The sequence below is a fragment of the Marmota flaviventris genome, chromosome 8 (genome assembly GCF_047511675.1).
Source record: "Marmota flaviventris isolate mMarFla1 chromosome 8, mMarFla1.hap1, whole genome shotgun sequence".
NCBI classification, from domain to species: Eukaryota; Metazoa; Chordata; class Mammalia; order Rodentia; family Sciuridae; genus Marmota; species Marmota flaviventris.
In genome coordinates, this window is record NC_092505.1 from 70,477,613 (window position 1) to 70,498,093 (window position 20,481).

A 20,481-nucleotide genomic window follows, 5' to 3' on the forward strand; every position below is an offset into this window, starting at 1 on the left:
CAATAATTTTATTATACACGACTAGTGTTAAATAATTAAAAACAACACAAAAACTACAAATCTTTAAAATCAAAGTTATAAAAAATGAAGTTCAACCCTATATTCTCAACTTACAGTATTTACAGGTAATATCGCAAATGTACATTACTGAATACAACAAGCTGAGGGCTGGGAGTAAAAGAAGAGATGAAAAGGTAGAGAAAGAAGGGAGGGGAGTATAGAAGGAAAGGAGGAGGAAATGAAAATTTCAGCAACTCAAAAAAATAACAAAAGTTTGACAGCTGTATATAGAGATTTATTTTCTCACTTTGTTCTATGCCCCACTATATTCCCTTTGCAGTCAATGAGAATGTTACACTTGGATAAGTTTTGAGAAGTACACCAAAAGTTGAAAAACAACCCAGCATTTTTTAATATTAAAAGAATCAACATCCAGGTGCCACTGCACATACCAGGTAATCCCAGGAGCTCGTGAGGCTGAGGCAGGATTGTAAGTTCAAAGTCAGCTTCAGCAACTTAGTGAGGCCTTCAACAACTTAATGGGACCCGGTCTCAAAATAAAAAATAAAAAGGGATAGGGATGTGGCTCAGTAGTGAAGTGCCACTGGGTTCAATTCCCAGTACCCAAAAAACAAAAAAGGAATCAATAATATTAAAAGACTCCCTCTGAATTATTCCATCTGTGACTTTCCTACACCAAGGAATGTAATTATGTATGTCAAGAAACAATAAATCATATCAATAAACAATTCTTTAGCATTAACAGTTCCACTCTCCATCAAATGAAGACTGATTTAAGTTTTACTATAAGGATAAACCAGATACACCTATTATTTTATTCCTAGAGAGGCATTTAGAGTCTTCCTTATATGACATGCTTTTTATTTTCCTATACTGGTTTTATAGGAATTAAAAGTAAAAGGCAAATTCGTAACATTTTCTAATTTACTACTGAAAACAAAGGAATCTAAAATCTCTATAAAACAATAAAACCTGAGAACATTTTTATCTGAGAATAGACCAAACCATTTTCTATTTTTTTTCTGATAAATTGAAAGAAACTCATAAAAGTGGAAACACAATAAAGGAAATAGAGCCCTTTCATGAAACTTGAATAGTAAATAAATAACTAAAATTTGTTCAGCACTGAACACTGAAGAAATATTAACATAGAAGTTTCAAATATTATATGGATTTATGTGTTTATTTAATAAAACAAAAATTACATCAACACAAGAATCACAATGTCAAAATAGAATGTAAAAGGCTAACTTAAATATAAATTAAGCAGCCTGTGTATGTTTAAGCTTTCCTTGTCCAGGAAAGTACAAATAACACTAACTACTATATTTTGCTTACCTGACTTTCTACCGTCTTATGCCTTACACTCTTATATTTGGAGACACAGACACAGTCGATGGAATTATATATAATGTTAAAAATGTTTCCATGATTTGCCAGCTTGCAATGAACTCAAAATGTTCAGATGATCAATGATCAAAATTAGCAGAAGGAATTTCATTAAGTTAAATGGGTAGGAATATCAGATAATTTCACTTTGTGAACTAAGTAAATTAATGTATTAGGATCATAATCCCTTACCTAAAACCCTCAAGTCCAGATATGTTTCAAGATTCAGATTTTTGTTAAATTTTTAATGTTTAAGTGGTGCAAATAGTACATATCACGTAACATTTCTAACTAGATCATTATGAGGCATAATACCTCATAATGAATCAGTCAGTATTACAACTTACACAGTAAAACGTGAACATCCTAAATGGATTTGAAAATGATTTTAAAAACTCCTATGACAGTTTGGGTTAGGTTTTACTATCAAATAAATTTTAATGCCAAACTTTTGAAAGAAAAAGAAACTTGAAAAAAAGTTTTTTGTAAGTGTTAGAAAAAGGGTTGTAAATCTGTTTTCAATACCACTATACATCAAAGTACAAAAACGTTTTCAAAACACGGTCTATTAACTTACTAGAGATCATGAAAGTATGGCAAATTAAAATTCAGCGAAGAAGAAACATGTTCTTGGCAACTGTAATCTTAAAGGTGGGGAAATACAAAAGTTACTTAATTTTGATTTATTCATATAAATTAAAATTTCTACATGAATGTGTAGAAATGTGTATTTGATAAAAATGTGTATTTGATAAAACCATACTATACCTGTAGTCTTCTGTGTCTTCTTTGCATTTGATCACATTTCATTTTCTCTAGCTTTCCTTTTTCACATTGTTTGAGATTTCAGGGTTAATGCATTTCCCATTCATTTTCTCCTCAGCCTGCCCCTCTTTTTTATTTAAGTGCCTATGTTGTGCAATGTCATTTATTAAGCATTACACATGTAACGTTTCTCAATCTTCACACCTTAACACAAGGTAAGTTCTACTGGTTATGAAGAATGCTTCCAAGTAATTAGGACAGTTAAAGTTACAGTTTATAAAGAATTTTATAGGTATATATGAGAATATTCAAAATTTTTATTTATTTTATCATCCTGGCTTGTATTCTGATTTCCTTTCTTGATAGGAAAAGGAATGGTTTAATCACACTATGAACTACCTATAAAACCTACAGCATAATTTATCTATATCTATAACCAGGGAAATCATAATGCCCCATGTATACGCATTCGTCACATATGTCTTGTTGAAAACTGATGCTCTAAAACATCCTAAATATGTGTCAAAGTCGCCTGAGAAATGCTCAGTGTTGTCAACTAATGACCTTGAAATATGAAGAGATTTTTCCTGTCCTACTCTAAGCCTTTTTACAGAGATGGAAGTCATTCCTCAAACCTGAAGGATCACTGAATTCACCATGCTTCAGCTTTTCTCTTCTTTTCTCTTGGTTTGTCTTATTATTTCCTTTCCTAATTACCTCTCCAGTAACTCATATCAAGTTAAAATGCACCAGTGTCTCATGATACAAAGTTGAGAATGACTGGAGAGTAAAGAAAAACTAAAAGGTACAGCTTCAAAAAATTTCAAACAGTGGGGGGTGGAGTGAGGTAAAATATAACTATAGAAACAGATACTATAGAGTGCTGAATATGCATAAGGGTCATTACACGCATTACTGTCTTGTATAGTTCTCATACTATTGCATGGTAAATATTAATATACCCATTTTAGAGCTAGCTCAGTAGAGCACTTGCCTAGCATGTGTGAGATCCTGGGTTAAATCCCCAATACCACATAAAACTAAATAAACAAAATAAAGGTATTTTTCCATCTACAACTAAAAACCAAAATTCCATTTTACCTATACAATAAATAATGGGAGTTCAAGAGTCATGAAATGACATTCTCTAAGTCCCTCAGCTAGTAAGCAACAACAGCACCTAGGGCTCTTTGCCTGCAAACCCTCTGCTCCCTGCACTACACCTATGGGAACATCTACAGAGAAGTATGAGGGGCTCAGTGTTAACAACCAGGCTGACTGAAATACAGAAAGGTGAAGCTGAACGAAGACTTCAGCAGTCAACCAACACCAGAGCATATACAACTCAATCTTTAGCTATCCATCCCTTACAGGGGAGCCTCTCAAAGGTATGGCAAAGGACCTCCCACCGACTTCAGAATCACCTGCTGCACTATCATTTAAATTCCTGGACCCCACCCCAGAATCACTGAATCAGATCACCTAGGGATGGGGCCTTTCATTTTTAGCAAGCACTCTAGGTTGGCGTTTTTCAAACTGTAAGTTATAAAACCAATTTAATGGATACATTCAATATTTTTTATTTAATAAAAGATTTTGGAATGGACTCAATTTATAAAGATTAGATAGGAATAAGAAATATCCAGAGGCCACTGCACTTTGTACTGTTTCAGGAAACTTTTGTGGGTTGGGATATAAAAGATATTTCCTACACCAATCATTTCAGTATAAACATTTGAGAAATACAGTGTTTTAAACAATCTTTATCCTCATTTCTCCTTTTAATTGTTATTGGTCTTTAATCCTTTTACAAAAAAATACAACTTATATGTCCTTTTTAGGATCACAGTTATTCTATTTCAAAAGCTTCTGTTGTATTGCCTGAACTTTTTACCTGAGGACCATGCTTAAAACAAGTGGTTTAATTATTTAACCAACATTTTATAATATTTTAAATTTTTCTAAGGTTTCATAAGATCCAACTCACTCATTAAATTTTTGATATTTTGTACACTATCTCCTCACTGTGTAAAGTTATTTCACTACTTGGATTCTCAATCAGACTCACATAACTTAACTTTATATTCTAGTAGATGTGTCAATGCTTCATGGTATTTAATCCTTTAAGTCCTTCACTCCCTCATTTTCTCCTATATATATATACTTTTAGATAGAATTCTTGGTTGACACTTAATTCAATTTTTACCATACCCTTTTTTTTTGAAAGAAAAAAAATCAAAACAAAAACAAATAAGGATTTTCCATGTATATCCTTTTCCATGTGTATCTCTCTTTTTTTTTTTGTAGCAGTTTTTAAATGACATATAGTAAGGCTGGGCATGGTGGCACATGCCTGTAATCTTAGCAACTCAGGAGGCTGAGGTAAGAAGATTGATTAAAAGTTCAGGGCCAGCCTCAGCAATAGCAAGATTCAGTCTCAAATTTAAAAATAAAAAGGGCCGGGGATGTAGCTCAGTAGTGAAGCATCTAAACTCGATCATCAGTTTAAAAAAAAAAAAATTGTACAGTACACTGGCATTTCAAGAAACTGTAATTGGCTTCTGAAGGATAATATGATCACCTGTGAATGCTGAGTGAAGTTACACTCAAAACTTTCCTCAGATATAACTTGAAATATCACAATTTGACACAGTATGTGATGACTGCCCTTGAGGTAGTACAAACTTACTGATTGAATTTGGTCACAGACTCTTCATGCTGGAAGAACTTCCAGTCAGTCTTAGCCTTGGTCTTACTGCCTTCTGAGTAGTGTTTCTCAAAGTGTAGCCTAAGGACTGCCTACATCTGATTTACTCCAGGGCATGTGATAAAAGTGAAGCAGTGAAATTATAATGTTCTTGCTGAAGTTAGGTTTGTTTTCATTTAATGATGAGAGCAAAGAATCTGACTTAAAAATTTAGGGGAGATACCACTCAGACATATTTTCAAAGGTATCCTAGATGGTGAAATGTTAAAAAATGAGGTGGACTTCAAAGCACAAGTTCAAGTGTCTTTTGTTTAAGATAAAGCACCTACTTAAGTTTAAATCTTAAATTATAGGTATTCCACATTGGTGGTGATACAATATGTCAAAATTAATTGCTTTAATTAATTTGAATATCACAACTAAACATTCTCTGCACTTTTGTGAAACACTAATAATCATCTCAGGGATTTCCTTTAGTGCAGCAAAAATTGGCAATCTGTAATAGGACTACTTTCAAAAAGTTTTTTAAACAGGGTTGAGCTGTGAAACCTTTATTACTTCTATTAAAGATTTCTACTGTAAAAATTACTGATATTCATGGAATGATCCACTTAGAAACATGGCTGTTTTTTTTATCCATGTTCTTATAAAATACATGAAAACATACAATGTTAGTATGCTAGGTTAATAGCAACTGATTAGAAATTGTAATTTTATTGAAAAATATAGCTTTGTTATTTTAGATACTGAGCTACATATCATTTTCAAACCTGTTGTTCATTCATAAAAAGCAAAGCTATCTCACAAACTTTTATATGACACTTTTTAAAAATTTAGATGCAAAGATCAAGATGATTTTTTTTATGTCTCAAGATTACAAATATTTTAAAATATCTTAATCTCTAATAGAAGATTCTTCCAAAAACCACCCCAGTACCTCCAAAGTTATAATACTAGGAAATATCAAAGACAGGCCACCTTTTCAATAGCTGGCATTAAATGTGAAATGCCAACTAAGGCTTCAGTTTCAAAACTCAATAGAGATATACAGAATAATAAAATGAAAGTTTGGAAATTCTTGCCAAAAGAAAAGCAAAAAACTTCTTTAAATTCTTATTTTGATAAGTAAGCCTCACAACTAATTTTTTTTTTAGATGCAAATAACTGATTTGGCAGGGTGACTTTTGAAGATCACTATTTCCAAGTTTTATATTATCTCAAGCTACTTCACTGATTTCAAAGACCAAGATTATTCTTGAAAATACTGTTTTAATGAAGCAGTCATTTGATGTCTCAAAGAAATTCAAGAGTTCATCAGATTGCTTTTATTGTGGAACTGATTCCCATGTTAGTTTTTTAATTGGTCAAATATACTTCCATAGAGAATGAAGAAACATTAAAAGTTTGCTGCAATGAACAAAATAATGTGCCTCACATGTATAAAGTGGTGTTCTTTAGTAATCAGGAGTGCCTTTTGAATACTATTGCCCCAGGTTCAAAAATGAAAAACTTCTCTTCAAAACAAGTTTGAAAAAAATCAGACACTGAAATCCATACTCTGATGTATAACTAAATTCTCATTCCAACCACTCCAACTCCTGTTATATATGTGACATATTATAATATCTCCAATGAACTACTGAATGAATTACCTAATTATGAGCAGTAATGTAATATTCACATTCCACAAAAAAATACTGGATACAGAACTTATATAGATTACCTAAAGTCCTCAGTAACCTCACAGTATATTTTGTTACTAAATGGAGACTACCACAAAGGTCTGGTCTTCAAACTCAATTCCTCTTAATACTAAGACAACATTTTATTAATGTACTAAATCTCCCAGCAAGCCAGGAAACAAAATATAGACAAGGTCCCTGAATTTTCCCTGTCATGGAAAACTGAATTCAAGTCCATTTTCATTCACAAAATATAATCTCAAAATTCACTATGATAATATCATAAAGCACCACAGCTGATCTATAGAATTTAGTACAACTAATTTTCTTAAAATATTAGCAATTCAAGAGTACCTGGGGTGTTTCTTTACAATACATAGATAAACTTTCAAGTTGCAGTTGCAATTCACTATGCTGCTTTCAAACACTTTACAAACCCTGTTTTCACCTATAAAGTTATCACTGACAAACTTTTCGACATTTACTGTCCCACACATATTTTGTAGATGTTTCTGTTTGGGAAGCATACATCTGAAAAAGGCACTTAACAAGAGATCTCAAAGTCACTGTTTATTTTATATACAGGCCACTGAAATGTTTCTAATTACTCAAAAAACATAAATTTTTAAGAAAATTATTATCAATTTTGAGTCAAATCTATACACTAAAGTACTAGATTTACTACACTCCTCAACCCAAAAGTAACTGTTACAAACACCACAGGTTACTCAAGAAAAGAACCTGGAAAACAGCAAGCCAATGTCAGTTACTATAATTAAAAAGAGGCCTAAATGATTCTTCCTTGGGTTTTTAATAATTACAGTAATCCATTGTAAGCTTTCTAAAGTACTAACAAATTTACTAGGCCTTCAACTCTGTAAAATTTCATTATCTATTAAAATGCCTATTGAATAAGTTTTCAAATGACACTTATTGGAGATTAACAAGTAATGAACATTTAAACAATCTTGGAATAATAATAATAACCTGCAGCTGAACTCTAGTGATGAAGAATCATGAATTGGCTTCTTCAGGGAGAAACTCAGGAAGATAAGCTTTTTGGGGTGTTAAAGCTCCAATAAAGCATCTTCCTATGTTAACAATAAGAATCCTTGTGGTTACTAATAGCCACCCAGCTCTCCTGTATAAAGAGTTTGCATACTTACCCAGGAAGGTAAATGGAAAGTACACAGGGAGGAAGATGAACTGCAGTAAAGCCTTTGTCATATGATAGTGACCTATAACGTATTGAATAAAGGTACATGGTCAGTATGGTAAAGCTTTACAATAGTAGAGTCCCAAGTCCTGTAATATCTATGAAGGAAGAACACCAAAACCCCTGGAGTCCAGCTCCCACCAACTCCTCCCCTTTCTCCTCCCTCCCCCACCATAAGCTGTAAAGGTAAGGAAGGGAAAGCAACTCCCTGTATTAAAAGGGCAGAGGGTAGGGGGGTAGCCCGGCTGGCATTCCAGGGTGTCTTCAGCACCCTTGCTTCCTACTCCCCGTCTGTACAAAGCGGAAAGTTGATCCATTCTGTAAATGCAAAATCCACACTGCGATCATTCATCAACTTGCACAAGTGATCACCGCCCCCAGGACAAATACACCAGTAACCAAATCATAGCGATCGATGGGCAGCCCAAGCCTTGCTGTGCCCAGAAGCCAGCTGGAGGTGCCACCGCGGCGGCAATGAGTCCAGGTATAGCGCAGCCCCCAGCCCTGCAGACCTGGGCGGCCACAGCCATCTCCCAAAAGCCCGGCCCGGGTCAAAATCCTGAGATTATAGAGATCGGAACCAACCGGAGAAAACACATTCGCCAGAGCCCAGAGCTCCAAGCGCAGGGCCACCAGGTCTGCGAGGTCGGGGTGGGGAAGCTAGGAAACGCGGAGGGAGGAAGGGAGCAAGAGATCCCACCCTGGCTTTGTTGCTGGTCAACATCAAGTTTGCATCTTAGTACAAAATGTCGATCTTAAAGGCTGACAAGACAGAGGCAGAGGGAGAAAGAGAAAGGCAATAGAGTCCATCTTGCTTTGGGGAAGAGGGGGGAGGAAAAAAATGAAGTGCAAATCCCACACTCCAGGCGTAAAAGTCTGCTAAACACCTTTCCACAACGTAGGAGCAACGAGTGGGGTGTCCCCGTGCCCGTGCCCGCTCGAACTGGCGGCGGTCTGAGCAGAAAAACGCCTCCCTCTCCTCCTCTTCCTCCTCCTTCCCCTCCTCCTCCTCCCGTTCCTCCTCCTCCTCCTCCTCCTCCTCCTCCTCCTTCTCCTCCCGCGGGCCCCGGCGAAGATCCCGCCGCCACAGCCTCAGCCTCCGCTGCCCCCCAGGGAGGCACCGCCGCCGCCCGGCCCGACGCTGCCATTCCGGGCTTGGACCGTGCGGCGCGCGTGGGGCCGGGCGCCGAGTAGCCGCGCGGGGACGTCCGCGCCGGGGACCCCACGCGCCCCCTGGCCGCCTGCTGGCTACAAAAGTCGCGCGAGCGGAGGTGGCGGCGGCGCGCAGGAGAGGGGGCGCGCGTGGGGCCCCCACGCCGCGAGTGGGAACCCCAAGGGATGGAGAAGAGCGCCCCTCCCCGCGCGGGGAAAGTACCCAGTCCCAGTCACCAAGCCCCGGGAATGGCAGCCCGGCGTCCACGGCTGGGAGACGAGAACTGGACGTGTCATTAGCAGGACAGGCAATGGTTTCAAAGCCCCAGGCCAATGACCATTAGCCGAGGCAGAGCTCGCTCCGTCCCCATCCCCCACAACCTCCACCCACCTCCCCCTTCGGCCCCCCCCCACCTCCACCCCACCTCGCGAAACTTTTCAACAAGATCCACCTGGACTAATTTGACCTCAGACAGTTAAAATATTGACTAGACCCTTTGCACTAGAAAGGAAAGGGAATGCACGCTTTATTTTCCTTTCTACAGAAAAGAAAGCAAAAAATAGCTTCTGTCTCTCCCTCTCCCCCCCCCCCTCTGTCGTACATGTTGTGTCTTAGCTTTTTGCATCGTTTCGTTTTACCTTCCTCATTTAGCAGAAATGATCGCGGATATAAAGCACATAAACGTGTTCCAGATTCTTGGATTCAGGATCCTCGTAAATTACCGGACTCGGGTTCGGTCTCAGTTACGTTAAGTTTCATACAATACCAAAAAATAAATAAAAAATAATACATTTCTGAGGGTGAGTGAGCGAGACGAGGTGGAGGAGGAAAAGAAACCTCGAGTCTGATTTCTGTAATTTACTAGCGACCCGGATCTCAGCAAATAACAGTGTAACACGAGTGTGGCTCAAGAGAGCTGGGGAGCTCTTTCTAGAGGCATCGACCCCATCCCCGGATAAAGGACCTGTAAGTTTTCTGTCATCGCGACCGTGCAATGCCATAACTTACCTTCAGAAACGAGACTTTAAACAGCCAAGGCCTTCCTCCTCCCCTCCACCACCACCCCCAGCCTCGCTCTCTCCACCTTAAACTTATTGACACAACATAATCCCACATTCAAGCAAAATCCTGACACAGCCTCCCTCCTCCTCTTCCCCCTCCTCTCTTCCCTCCCGTCCTCTCTCCCTCTCTCTCTCTCTTCCCCTCCCTCCCCCCCTTCCCTCCCTCTTTTCTCTCCCCTTCTCCCTCGCCCTCTTCCCCCTCTCCCCTGTTCTTCCTCCAGGCTACTCTGGCACTAAAACAGCACTTTCTCTACTCGCCGCGCATTTGGTTAGGGGTGGGGGGTGAGAGGGCACCGATCCGCGGGGCCGGAACACCCAAATCCCAACTCTCCAGATGAACGAGCAACTGGGCTGCTGTTCCCGGTCACCAACGCACACGAAACGTTCCATAAATCCACTGAGAGCTGGCTCCCCGTACCTTCTCCCCTGCCCCTGCTCCCCAGGCCCCACCTCCCCGGCAGCCGAGCCCAGGCTGGGCTCCACGTACTTTCGCCGAGATGAAGTTTGGGCTCCCCGGGCGGCCACGAGCCGCCCGCCGGCGTGAGGGCTCTGTTGTTGTTTTCCTCCGGCTGCTCAGCCCGCGCCCCGGCTCCCGTGCCCCCCTCGGGCGACGCTGCCTGTGTGCCGAGAGGTGCTGGTTGCAAACGCAGCCTGGCACCGGCTGGCCTACTACTCCCCAGCCCGGCCCCCAGCCTCCCGCTCGCAGGGCACTGCCTCCGCGCCCCCCGCCCCCGGGCCCGCCGGCGCGGCCGCTGCGACCCTCGCCCCCGACCTCTCGCGACCCAAAGTTTTGGCGGAGGGGGAAAGTGCCCTGGGAACGGGCCGGCCGGCGGCGGCTCAGGACGCGCGGGGCTCCCTCCGTCTTCCTCAAGTCCACCCTACCGGCTGCTGCCGCCGCCGCCGCCGCCGCTGCTCCTGCCGCGGAGTCCTTGGGGCTGCAGCCCGGCTGCTCGCAAGTGAGTAGGAAAACAGAAAGTGCGGGGAGAGCGCCCGGGAAGGGCTGGGGATGGGGGGCGCCTACCTCGCGGGCTCGCCGGGCGTGAGGGCGTGTGTGTGGCTCGCCCTCAGCGGCCAGTCAGGGTTTCTCTATGGGAAAGTGGAGAAGAGCTCGCGGAGCCGCTCTGCCTCCGCTTCACTGTACACTGCTCCACATACAGTACATGCAACCCAGAGAGACTGAAAACACTCATTTTATATAAGGCAGCCTGCCATTGGCCCACTCCATGACGGACAGACCACGCAGCCAAACAGAAGGCCCGTTACACCCAAACACACGCACACATACACACATTTTACAGAGACACACAAAGATCATCACATTTTCTATTTTCTAATGTTCGGGACCTGTAGACAGTAGGAGAGGACAGGTAGAGAGGCCCAGTAGAGTGAGGTAAATGGAAGAAACCCTGTCTGCACCAAGTTGCCAGGCTTGAAACTGCTGTCCTTTTGACTTGGGAGGGTTATGGTAATAAACTACAACTCCACTGGATATGGAAGTGAGGGGTTTATTTGATCGCTGCCGTGTGGTGCCCCATGAAAGTGGCGTGCATTGTGTTATGATTTGCCTCCTGACCTGGCTAACAAGTGGCCAAGAAGGGCTTTATCAGCTTGGATTTCTCTTATAATGGGCTAGCTATCACAGGCCAAAATAGTGCAAGATAAGTTTATTAGGACTATAATGCACTGAGGTTGTTAATGCCTCATTTGTAGGTAATTTCATAAAAATCAATACAACAGCACACAGAAACAAAGATAAACATTTTGCTAAAATAGCCAATCTACTTTTAGCTAGTCAGAGGACAGCAAACACCTGTGTGGACATCCAAACTGTGCTATAATGTAGAATAAGTAATGGAAGATTGGCCATTGACCCCTTTGCCTTAAAAATAGACCTTTAGATTCAAAGTATTCAAGACTTATGTTTTTATAGTGTACATATATGTAAATATATGATTTTTGTTTCATGTATTTCCCATCGTATGTGAATATTATGGAATATTATGTGTTCAGTGACTTGGAGATGGTGAACCTGAGAGCTGGTCTTGATTTTTTTTTTTTTTTTTTTTTTTATTCCACTGTGATGCACCTTTGGCAGATTGTATTTAAGTCTGAAACAAGTCAACAGGTTCTGGGAAAAAGCAAGAGCTGGAAATTAAGAGGAATAAATCCTAGACTTAACTCTTAAACTAGTTGAGTGATCTTAAGGAAGTTATTTAGTCTGAAATGATCTGTTTTTAAGATTAAAGTAAGAAGCTCTTCCCAGGTTCCTTTCATTAAATGTTTATTCAGCATCTACTATATGCCAGGCATTGTCCTAGGCCATAGATGTTTTCCTAAGGTTCCTCTAATTTGAGAATCTGTGTGTTATTCTTAGACAAACATTTTAAGGATTAAATAAGCAATATGATTGTATAGCCTACATGCATAGCTTTAAAACTTATAAGAAACCTGAATAAGAAGTTATTTCAAGTCCCTCTTTATTCCTTGATGCCATCTTAAGTGTTTTCTCTCATTCATAAAGTTATCAAATCAGTATGTGTATGTGTATTTGTATAAGAGTGGGAAAGAGAAACAGAAAAAAACTTGAGTCTATGAAGTTTAGAAAGCTAAGGGGTATTTACAAATGGGATCTCTTATTTTTTTAAAGGAAAGTCATTTTTAAAGGGAAAAGTATATAAAGTCACAGTATTTTACAGTGATTAATTAAAAGTCCTATTAATGATCCTCTGCATTTAGTTGACAAAGGAACCATGTGTTCTGAGTTCAGTGCTAAGTATTGTTATCTCTATTTTACCCTAAAGAGAAATGATGCAGGGACAAATTAGATAGACTGCTTGATATTACACAGAATGCCAATGAAAAAGGAACTTTAACCTAGGACTTTTAATACCCAGCACAGGTTTTGAATAACTTTACAGCCCTTTCATGGACAACAGACAGATGGAGGAAAACTTTCTTAGGAATTCACCGTGGCTTTCTGAAGAGGAATCCAACAGGAATTGCTTTATTTAATTGCTGGATAAAGTGTGAATGATTTGCATGTCTGTTTGTTTATTTATTTATTTTATGAAAAATAAAGACCAGCCCACTCCCCATGCTCACCCCCAACTTCCATCGGAAGAAAACGTACTTTATATTTTTTTGGTTGCAAAGATATTTTTGTTGAATTACACTTAGCTTAGCGGAATTATTTAGAGCTATAGTCTTCAAACTTTCAGATCATGCATTTCTATCAGTAAAATGAGTATAGAGCTTCTATATATTTATGTATACGTTAAAAATTGTTCCAATGCATGGATATATTACTTATTGTTATAAAGCATATACACAAAAACAAAATTAGAAAGCATGCAATAGAAGAAAATAAAATTAGAGTTTTAATGCCTTCCATAGTCTGAGTATAGACTCCCATGTTATAGTCTTAGCACATGCCCCATGGTTTTGCATTCTACCTTGGAGACCTCTGATAGTACAAGGTGCTTGCTGACCAGGACTGATGCCTAAGAGCATAAGAAAGTACACTGAGGTTAACTCCTTCCATAACCCCTTCCAAGTCATTAATCTGCTTCTAGAAAACTGGTGAGTCCAGAGACTTTAGAACTGGGAAAATTAAACTTAAAACATATATATACATATTGCACATTAGTGGTACATTTGTATTGAGTATCATGTTGCATTATAGGCTTATTCAATATTCTTTAGCATAACATATATTAAGTGGGTTCTGTGTCACTGGTGAATGCCAAAAGCACATAGATAGGGCCTCAAGACTAAGGAAAAGAGGCTACAGCTGACTTTAATGTACTGTTTTACCATTCTGTAAATACTTTAAAATTTTTGAAAATAAATATCAAGAATTATAAATTCCAATGGTGCTCAAAAATTTAAAATATGACCAGGAAAACATCATTGCTTTCACAAAATTTGCTAAATGTTTATAAAGTAGGGTTATGAAAATAGAAACAACTACAGGTTATCTGGGTAAAATGACGTAAAAAAGGATTGACATTTTTTCTTTCTTGTGTTCACATTTGGTAATCAATCATAGATTGACCTCACATCATTAGCATATTCCTCTTTCTTGTGACCTTAATTGTCCATTTACTTAATCTTATTTTATGTAAGTGCTTTCTTGTAAGCCACACAAAATAATTTGGGGGAAGTGATTTTAAATATGTGTGTATGTGTGTAGATACGAGTGTGTATATCATTTAAACATATGTCTAAAACAATATTTCCTTGTTTCTATATTACTTCTTTATACAATTCTAGTTCAAATTCAGGCTTTGCCACTTCCTAGCCTTATGAAAATTTCTGAGTCTAAGACTCATTTTCCTTGTTTGTAAAATGGGATGATAATAATAATAAATTAAATTATATATATATAATGTTGAATGAAGCCTAAACATACTAAATATTTGGTCAGTGTTGTTTTTATTTATCTTTCACCCATACTAGTCGATGACAGCCCTTGCAGAAAGTTTTGCAAGACTTAACTATCATATGGATGGAGTTTATGGAACCTGTTGCAATTTACTTGCCCAGAATTTGAAATTGCCTTTTAGTCTACACTCTATCAACTCTAACATCTCTGCATATAATAGTAATATCAGCCTCATCCCAGGATAAAACAAACAGCTTATTTGGTAGGCATTATTAAACACCCCCCCCCAAAATCAAACTTTAAATAATTCATTTTTCGAAACAAGCCTGATTTTATGCCTTGCAACTGTAGAGGATTATAGTGACTTACAAAACAGTTTATGACTTGTACTCAACCTTTCCATGCTTCACTTTTTTCTCTATATATAAGAAAAAAAATGGGGAAAAAATCTACTTCTCTCCTACAAAGGGACTAAAAATTGGAATTTAGACAGTTTTTTAGACTCAACACCAGTGCAGAGATTCATAATCTTGAAGAGAACCAGCTTCTACTAAGTCCCAGCAGAGTTGGTAAGGGAAAAAAAAAAAAAAGGAAAATGCCCTGATTTCCTAGGGGGATGTTCATCACAGTGTTTTTGGAATTCCTACTCTTCTGAGATCTTCTGCAGGATTTTATCTATTGTGCTCTTAAAGTATTCAAATACCTTGCCTTGTTTCACATTTTTGATATGTTAACAGAAATCCTTAAGTGATGGCAAACACCTGGAAGAAAATGATTCAACATTTTGTTTTCCAACTGTAGCTAGAACAATACCTTGCCAAATAACAGTAACAGTAACTAGACAAAGATTTGTAAAATGAACAAAACAAGCAAAAACAAACTAACAAAAAGACCATAAATTTTAAGAAAGCTCAGAGAGAAATGTTAGAAAAGGTTGGGGGTCCCAGATAAATGCTTAACAGGAATTTACATTACAGTCAACATAGGTTGTGTTTGCATATTGTTTAAATTTTCTAAAGCATTTTTACATTTAAAGTAGCCTAGAATAGTCACTAAAATCCACTTAAGGTAGGTAAGACAGATAGTGGGAACTTCTTTTTAAAGATGAAAAAATTGAAGCAGGAAAAGGTTAAATGATTCCCTCAGTATCTTTCAGCTAGTTGCATAGCTAGGTTAATACAAAGTTTCTAGAAAGTTCTACAAACTTCCTGCTTTCCCTCCCCCACTCCTTGGCGGAAGGAAGAGGAGAGTACCAGGGACTCACTTAAGGGTCATGCCATAAAAGTAGGTCTCTAAGTGGGGTGATTTTATTCTAGTGGATTTGATCATCAGCTTTAATGTGAGCAGGGAGGTTCTTTTAGTTACTATCCCATTAGAAGCTTCAACAACATCCCCAACAAGGAACTTCAGTTATGAAATACCATCTCCTGGGAACTCTCTTCTTTCTTAGACAGTTCATTTCATTGTCTGACAGGTTTTTTGTTTTTTTTCTTTTGATGCCAGAGATTGAATTCGGGGACACACTTAACCGCTGAGCCACATCCCCACTCTTTTATTTTTATTTTATTTATTTATTTTGAGAGGGGTCTCACCTAGTTGCTTGGACCTCACTAAGTTGCTGAGGCTGGCTTTGAACTTGTCACCACACCTGGCTGACAATTTTGATCCTCAAGTTCTTCCCAATACTTGACATAATCTTTTTCCTTTTAAGTTTTAAGTTTCACCTAAAGGTTTTTGTTTTTATTTTTTCTGCTCCCTTGGGACCACATGGAACAATCTAATCTCTCCCCTGTGGTACTTGAGACCTGTGCAGACAGGCTATCAAGACCATCCCTAGGGCACCATCCTTAATTTCTTGGTCTCCTCTCACAAGACCTGATTATTGTCCCATGTCTTTGCTAATGTACTTCTTCTAGTGTGATATGCAGAGCAGGTGGGGGCTGAGGCAGTATGTGGTACAGCCTGACCATGACTCCTTGATACAATATTTCTGTTAATACAGCTTAACAGAAATTTTTTCTTTCTTTCTTTTTCTGTCATTCTGCCAAAAATCACTCTGCTCCCAGATACTTTTCTATCTTTTTTTTTCCTTCCCAGTATGGTCCTTTAAGCCATGTCTCTCCTCCATTCTTTGTTCTTGTTGTTGTTTGTGCTGCTAGGGATTGAACCCAGGTCCTTGTGCATGTGAGGCAAGCACTCTACCAACCGAGCTATATCCCCAGCCCTGTCTCCCCTCCATTCTATTCCATTCTGTATCATATAATTTATTTGGGAAAAATTCAGACTTAAGTTTTTATAACCCTAATGTTGTACAGTGATTAAGAACTTAGGCCTTGTAGTTATACTAACACATACTAACTTTGTTAACTTCTACAAATTTTATAATCTCTCTTTGCTTTAAATTCTTGTTTATAAAGAGATAATAATGTACCTCATGGTTTTTGTAAGGATTAAATAATATACGTACTACACTTAAAAATGGTGTTTGTCATGATATAAGGACTCAATAAATGTTCGTTTTCTTTTAGTCCTCAATTCCATTTTGCCAGTATCATTTTGTATACTGATTAGTTAAATCAACACACTTTCTATTGAACTCACCGTCTGATTCATTCACAAATTTCATGCCTTCTTTACATTTCTCTAAGTAAAATTTGTGAAAGTATTGTCCAAGGTAGAGCCCAAAGCACAGGCCTCTGGATAGGTTAACATTGATACATTAATCAGCACTCCCCCAGCCACAATTGTTGAACCTGTTATAGAGCCACCTACTTTTGCCTAAACTTCTGTTAATTAAACCTAAATAAATTTTAAACATATAATGTAATGTCGTTATCGCCTAAGAGCTTTTTATTGCCTCAGATTCTTTTATAAGAAAGAAAACATGGCAGATTCAGTTGGAATCCCTTCCTGTTCCAATCCTCCTCCAGTTCTCCCTAGAAGTGATCATTGTTTCATATTTCATTCTCATCCTATCCATATTTTTTTGTAGCCTACTTTTTAAAAAATGCCTGAAATGGCTTTATCAAAGGACTTTATGAAATTTGAAATTTGCATTTAATATCACTATCAGAGTGGAGTTCTTGGGTAATGGGGACATAACAACTCTGGCTAATTAAAATTAATACATAAAATTATGGCAGGATGTGGGATCTCTTAGAAAAAGCTAGAGAACTCAGTCTCAGAAAATCCAAGGTCACTGTCACCTTCAGGTATTGTTACCGTTTTGATATGAGATGTCCACCAAAAACTCATGTATGAGACCATGCAAGAAATCTCAGAGGTGAACTGATTGTGTTATGAGAGCCTTCACCTAAGCAGGGCTATAATCCATATGAATGGATTAATTGGGTGTGAGGGTAGGTAAACAGGGTGTGACTGGAGGAATTGAGTCACTGGAGGGTATGCCGTCAGGTACAAATTTTGTCCCTGCTGAGGGGAGGAGCTGGGAGCAGTCTCTCTGCTTCCTAGTGACCTTGTACTGGGTTTCCTTCCTCTGCCACACCCTTCCACCAAGATGTTCTGCCTCACTGTAGCACAGAGCAATGGAGTCAGCCATCTAGGGACTGAGACATCTGAAATCTTGAGAGAGCCAAATAAACTTTTATTATTATTATTATTATTATTATTGGTTGTTCAAAACATTACAAAGCTCTTGACATATTTCATACATTTGATTCAAGTGGGTTATGAACTCCCATTTTTACCCCATATACAGACTGCAGAATCACATCAGTTACACATCCACGTTTTTACATATTGCCATACTAGTGACTGTTGTATTCTGCTACCTTTCCTATCCTCTACTGTCCCCCCTCCCCTCCCCTCCCTTCTTCTCTCTCTACCCCATCTACTGTAATTCATTTCTCTCCCTTATTTTTTTTCCCTTTCCCCTCACATCCTCTTAAATGTAATTTTGTATAACAATGAGGGTCTCCTTCCATTTCCATGCAATTTCCCTTCTCTCTCCCTTTCCCTCCCACCTCTCGTCCCTGTTTAGTGTTAATCTTTTTCTCATGCTCTTCCTCCCTGCTCTGTTCTTAGTTGCTCTCCTTATATCAAAGAAGACATTTGGCATTTGGAATGGATTAAAAAAATGTGGCATTTATACACAATGGAGTATTACTCGGCACTAAAAAATGACAAAATCATGGCATTTGCAGGGAAATGGATGGCATTAGAGCAGATTATGCTAAGTGAGGCTAGCCAATCCAAAAACCAAATAAACTTTTCCTCCTCCAAAATTTTTCTTATCAGGTCTTTCGGTTATAGTGGGTAAAAAAAAAAAAAAAACTAAAACAGAAATTTAGATAATTTTAGGTTAAGAGTTCTTCATTGTGATGAATTTGTTTCAAATCTTTCCCATCCTTCTTCATACCACTAATATGAGTCCAACTGGCTTCACCAATGTTTTGTTCTTACCTTTCTACCAGGGTAGATGAGAACATTTTGCTTGACATGTCCACCAAGACTGAAGTTAGATGGGGAGGAGAGACAGAGGTGGAAGAGACAGGGGATTGAGTTAGCACATAACTATTTAGATGGATGCAATGTATTGGTAACATTTTGACTCTTGGTGAATTCACAGGTGTGCATTTCATAACTCTCAAAAATGTTACATTATTATTTTGCATGTATCAAACATATTTGAAAACAAAAGTGAACTTCAAGAAAACAACAGAAAAAAAGGTTGCATGCAAAAGAAGGCTTTTCGATTCCTAATTGTAAAAGTAGAATACTGAGAGAAGAAGGTAAATAGATATTGGCCAAGTGAAAATGGGGAATCTGTAACATTTTGGGCAGCCACAGTGCAGCTGAGGTATCAGTTTATCAACCCTGTAATAAAAGAAAAAGCGGTTTGGGGTATTCTTAGTTACCCCATACTGCAGATTACTTATGCTTTTTTAAAGTATGGGCAGGTCTTTCCTTTACTTGCCTATTTAATTTGATTTAATTGAGTTTCAAGGGCCGTAAAGCCACTCAGATAAGCTTAAGAAAAAAAAGGGGGTAGGGGGTGGGGAATTAATTGTACCATAGCTGGAGTCTCTCATAGAACTCAAGGGCATTAAAAATAACTAAGCATAGAAACAAAAGCACATCCCCTCAGTGTCACCAGGTGAAGGGCAAGGATTCACCTCTTATGGAAGGTGCCTTTCTGGTGTTTGGAGGCAGAAACCTTGCTGAAAAGTGAGCATGGGAATGGAAGGATAAAATAAATATTATTCTCCATAGCACTTTCTAGAATCTTATCTAGGCTCTATGTCTCATATGCTACCATAAATTTTGCAGGATCTATCTTTTCCCCCCCAGCCCCAAGAAATTTTGGTAGAATAAACAACTGAAAGTTTACGGCCTGAACCTTATACCTGCAACTATTCAGAAATAAGCCATTTCCTTTTATGTTTATTCCTTGTATTCCTTTACTGGTTCCAGAAAGGATTTCCGTTGATGTTCAGCAATTCAATCATAACTGCATGTTTTCTCAAGACTCACAGGTATTACTCAACGGGCCTAGGAAATCTGAACTCATTTATAGTGTCTTGGTGGTCTCAAAAAAATAATTTTTTAGACTTATTTTTTTATTTCTTGTTACGTTCCGCAGCAAACTCTCAAACAAGCTGAAGAAAAAGGAAGATTTATTAGAATCACTACACAGGTAAGGTTACAGCAAGGGACAACCAACAGAAAGCTATAACTGGACTCCCCCCCAAATGAAGTAAGATTATCAGGGCTGGAAGATAGGCGAGGGCCAGGAACATTTTTCCACAGTGCAGTTACAATACAGGAAGTACAGCTGGCTAGAGAGGCAGCTTTTTCCTGCAGTAGGATGGGATAGGCAAGAGACACACAATTGAGAAGTTAAAGACAATGATGTTTTGAGATAAAGGAGCTGAAACTAAAGGGGAAGAGTGTTGTTAAATGTGATTTTGTATATATTTACTCCTAGACCCCTCCCCTACCGTGTATGAGTTAATAATAAAAAGCAAATATATTGAATCCTGACTACCAGAAAGGACAGCTTTAAAAAGAACAGGACAGTGCTCAAAGGAGGCATTAAATACTATTTCTGAAATGAGGCTGAAGTTTCATTACAATAGAAGAA

The 20,481-nt window shown here is 38.6% G+C and overlaps 1 protein-coding gene across 7 annotated transcripts in view; it reads right to left on the bottom strand.

The window, feature by feature from the left end:
- Bbx (BBX high mobility group box domain containing) overlaps positions 1-11,144 on the bottom strand; it is a 263,082-nt gene extending 251,938 nt beyond the window's left edge. For 6 of the 7 annotated variants that reach the window (XM_071615384.1, XM_071615383.1, XM_071615382.1 and 3 more), the window contains exons 1-2: positions 11,016-11,144; positions 7,731-7,802 (exon numbers count right to left, since the gene is read on the bottom strand). The gene's annotated coding sequence lies outside the window, so the exon portion shown is untranslated. Of the gene's footprint in view, positions 1-7,730; positions 7,803-9,941; positions 9,963-11,015 lie in introns of those variants that run through there. The other variant, XM_071615378.1, reaches the window with a different exon arrangement.
- Between the last annotated feature and the right edge of the window lie 9,337 nt (positions 11,145-20,481).